Below are 4922 nucleotides of genomic sequence, written 5' to 3'. Positions count from 1 at the left end.
TATATATATCTCATTACAACAAAGAAATAATCTGCCAATCATAAATTTCCTTATTGTTTCTTCTCAGTTTTTATTTATATATTTATTGTAAACTTTGCTATAAAAAAAATTTACCTAAGGAGATTTTGCTCAATTTTATTTCAAGTTTGCTCTATAGAAAAAAAAAACATATGTTGCCATTTTAACCATAACAGCTGCATATAATTGTTAACTTTTGAGGTGAGTCAGTGCAGAAATAAAAAGATATAATACATTTCAACCTTTCCATCTTTTTTTATTCTAAATGTAATGTGTCTAGTTTATGGTCATTTGCCACCAGGGGGCAACATTGAGCTTCATGCCCTAAGACAGAGGCAGTCTCAGGGCATAGCTGCATATAAACCTGCATTAATAAATCACTACCCAGTGGAGGGAAATACTAAAACATTGCTTTACCATTGTTTAAAAAATGTCAATTATGGAGGCAAAAAAAAGTGATCAAATAAACCCAATAAACGCTTGAAGGATATCTCTATCTATTTTAGACAGAACCCTTCCCTGCTGTTTTGACAACCTGGGTTTTATAAAGATGGCATTGATGAACGGTGAAGAACAATCCCGGCGCAGATAAGAGACACCTGCAGCTCACAGCTCGATGTATTGTGTTATTTCAGACTAATGGCTTCTCTTCGACCACTCAGACAGCTTGATGGATCAGTGGGAACCATGGAGGCAGGCTGGAGCTCTGCAGGGTTAGCACAAGGACAGGAGTTCACCAGCAGGCTCTCCATCACCCACGTATTCACTTATTGATGGCTGGATCCCAAAACCCCAAACATTACACGACTACAATCCTCCTGGGGTGGGGTCCTCAAAAACAAAATCTTGGAAAAAGTTCTACGGCAGAGATGTGTAAGGCGAGAGAATTGGTGGGGGAGAGTCCATTTTTTTGTTCATTTCACCCTCTTTTATCCAATGAGGATAAATGTCTGGCTGAATCGTCAGTATTATGTGTAATTTCCATATAAATTAGCCTCATTAAAATGGGAGTACTTTCTTGTTTAACGAAGCTCATTTGGAATTCTGTATTTAATAAGACATGTAATCCCAGACTTGCAGACTAATAGCAAGCAATTAGCAGGACAGTGTGTGTGTAAGTGCGTGTGTGTGTATGTGTGTGCACGGAGGGTGAGTCTGTTCAAGCACTGGTAAGTATTGTAGCCTTCAGTGTTCGTTTCATTGATTGTCTGAAATAAGAAAATTGGCTAGCAGCTGGTGTGGCACTCTGGTTTGTTTGTGGGGGCCCCGCGGAGCCTGGAGATCAAAGGCGCTCATGACCTTGTGGTCATTTTTTTTATTTTATTTAGTGTGTGGACAAGATGGAAGAGTGTGTGTGGTGCAGAGAGGTGAGGGAGCGAGATGAGAGGTGAACATCTGGAGGGATCTGTGACAGAAAATAAAAGAATATTCTGAAAGGTGGAAAAGACAGAAAGCTGATTTATCTTTAGATAGCGGTCTGACTGGATGCATGTCCCCCATCGACTTTCAGAGTTTTAATCCAAGATTAGGCACCAAATTGACCTTTTGCACATTACAAAGCACGTATGAAACGAACATTTTTGATTGGATGGCTTAATGCCACCACAGTTACTGTTCCTGCAAAATTCAGAAGTGAGGGAAACGCAATTTGATAGAGCGAGGCGATGATGGCGAGTTGCGTGGTTTTGGAAAATCTTGAACCACCAATGGACGGAATCCCTGAAAAGTGTGCTGCGGATCCGAGAGGATGTCACTGTGAAGCGACTGTTGAGGGGAGGGCCAACGTGTCAAAGAAGACTTATCGCTGGGACACGGACGTTGAAGTCGGCGAGAGCTATCACGTTTTCGAAAGATGGCCACGTTCAGATTGTTGGCGTTTGTGGCACTGCTGACGATAGCGTTTGTGCTGGCACTGTTGTCACACATAACGTCAAAACAAGCATGAAGCAACACAACTATGGAGCGTTCATTGTGCTGAAGTTGTGACAGCGAAGTGCATTGAGCCACAGCTTTCTTCTTGTGGCAGCTTTGTTCGACTTTCTTAGAGGAATTTGTTAAACAGTGCAAGCTTCTCCTTTAAATTGTACTCGTTCACATTGCCTCAGACAATTATATACACTACAAAAGTCACTTTTCCCAATTGCTTTGGTTGGAAGGAATGTAAACACTCGACTCGTATGGCGAATGATCCCCCTTACTTCTGGTGAATGCGCGAAAACCGTATGTGCACCTACGTTATGACCGAAACGTGCAAAAGGAGTATTATAGCTGACATTATGCATGACATCATCCAATACTGACAAAAGTTGACTGAACTAGATTAGATTTTTAAAACAGAGCTTAGTGTGTTGAGGATGACACTCAGCTGATACAACACTATGTTTTTAGCTCAATGTTGGTAAAGTTAACTAAGTTTCAGCCTTTATTGTGTTGCTTAAAGTCAATTAGCTATCTTGAATTACCTCAACCCTCACTGAGAACCTTTGGAGGCTCAAGCAGATCTCTGAGGGTGATGTGTCAGTTCACATCCGAACAGCGGCTCTGGGAGGCTGTTCTGACCTCCTGAAAATAAATTCAAAATCCAGAACTCACCAGTTGAATGGATTCTTACGTTAAAATGTAACTGGACCTGTTAAAATGTTTTCGACTGAAGTAACTTTTGATTTCTGCTGCAAATTCAAAGGGCATTTCCAGTTCTTTACAACTTATAAAATGTTTTGAAACTCTGTATGTAATAATTTGGAACAGCGTATTTTACGTTTTTTTAATAGAATACGTGAACAGTGTTTTCAATAACATTCTAATTACTGTATAGTCTAATAGCTTGAAAATGACTTGAAAATATACTTACTGTCGTTTGCATGGACCATTCAGGAACATCAGAGAAAAATATAATTTGCATTATAATTCAGAACACAGTATTTAGACACAGGGCCTCAGTTGTCCAACTCTGACAGTGGTCTGAGAAAAAAATGCATTCATTGTGCATTGAGAACAATCAGACCTATATTTTGCTATCATAACACTGACTGTAAACAACTTTTAACAGCAGATCTGAACAAACCCTTATAGTAGTGACAGTTGTGTAGTTTGTGCAGAGTAGTGATTGACTTCATCATTCACGTGGAACAGCATAGAGATGCTGCATCTTTCTTTGAAACATTTTTTTCTGACTGAGCCTCACAGTGTAACAACAGTTTGCATCTGGAACATGATCTACACACATGTTCACACACCCACACACACATCTTCACCCGTATAATGTCTTTCTATCTTCACAGGAACTTTCCATGTACTTCTCTTCATTGTTCGTTTATTTCTGTAGCCTAACCCTAAACCTAAAAATGGCAATTGAACTTCTGATGTCCAGGTTTTGGGTACCATAAAGAGCAGTGGGTCCTCACAAGGTAATACAGAGAAAATGGGCCTTTCAATGTAACAAATGCTACAACACACAAGCTCATGGTACGGCTGACAGTACCATGTCTCCTCAATGTCTTCATGGACTCTCTCACCCAGTTTGTGGATTGTGACGATAAACATTTCCTTTCCCAGTCGTCACATTTCCGTTGTGGGTTTTGTTTTTCACTTTGATCCCTTGAGTCTTTCAAGCTCATTGACCTCCCCCCAGTTTTTTTTTCTTTTTAAACTGTTCAGTTGTGGCATATTGATTTTGGATGGTGCTGGAAGTCCACAAACAGAGACTGAGGTGAAAGATTGTTGCTAAAAGGGTCTTGAGATCACGGTCACGGCATAATAATTACTGAAAACAGGCCCACTTTTGTTGTGTTTTGTGTAATTTTTTTTCTGTGTTTTTCTCACAGTGGCTGCCATTTGAATCCATTTCTTATAAAATAGTTCAAATTCATTTTTTACTTTTAGTCAAATATGTTATTTTGTCACAAAGACCTCCTGTCAGTTTTCTGTATGTGCTGTGTTTATAATATCACTATACTTCTTTGACCGACTAGGTGCACAACTCTAGATTTTTTCCAATTAATTTTTAATTCTTGTGCAACTGTTATTCCTTTCACTCAACTTAACACAACTCAACTTATCAATTGTCCAACAAATGTATTACTTACTGACCAAATTAATCAAATGCCTAGAGATTTAAGTTTTTAAGAGACTATATAAGCTCAACTATAAAGGTTCTGTTCCGTTCTATTTTCTGTTAGTTTATACATCTCTTTAGCCTCCAGAAATTTTGATATAATTCTCCAAGTAATCATCATTAAGTACCACCAACAACATGTGGCTTTAGGTATTGTCAGTCTTGAAGCCTAATTGATTCTCTGCTATTTTACTTCATCTGGGAAAGACCTGAAGAATCAAATACTGTATCCATTAAGCAAGCTGTGTGGAAATTCTCAAGACACAAGAAGTTATTCATAAGCAAAAGTCTGAAATATTTTCTAAATACTGTAACTCTGCTGTGACCTCATCAAAGTCACGCTGAATGCCCCATTTTGAGGGTAAAACATGATACCTATGGCTTCCCTTCACCCATAGAGGCTCCTACAAAAATTGATTCCTGCTTTTGTTTTTGTTATTGGCAGCCTTTTCATCATAGCAGCTATTATCCAGTGTGCATGGAATTTCTGAATGTGTTTTCTGATTTTTTGAAAGCTTCTTATCAGATAAGGTGTTGGGATTTTTGGAGACCTTCTTTGTGAAACTGTTTTATCAGGGGCTGAAGAGCTTCTTCTTGATTAACCGTAGTTTACAAACTAAGACCAGAAAAGGGTCTGATATGTTATGCATGAAATGGTTTGATGAAACTCCAGGCTGGAAAAATTCTTCAGAAGCAGGAAGTGCAAAGGCCAACAGGAGATTTTCCACTGACGCTCACGTTAGCCCAGTCACCTGATACCCAGCTGGTGGCCACCTGCATGGAGTTACCT

The sequence above is a fragment of the Austrofundulus limnaeus genome, unplaced genomic scaffold, assembly GCF_001266775.1.
Source record: "Austrofundulus limnaeus strain Quisiro unplaced genomic scaffold, Austrofundulus_limnaeus-1.0 Scaffold70, whole genome shotgun sequence".
NCBI classification, from domain to species: domain Eukaryota; kingdom Metazoa; phylum Chordata; class Actinopteri; order Cyprinodontiformes; family Rivulidae; genus Austrofundulus; species Austrofundulus limnaeus.
The sequence above is the reverse complement of the archived record's forward strand: the minus strand, read 5'-3'. Positions refer to the sequence as shown.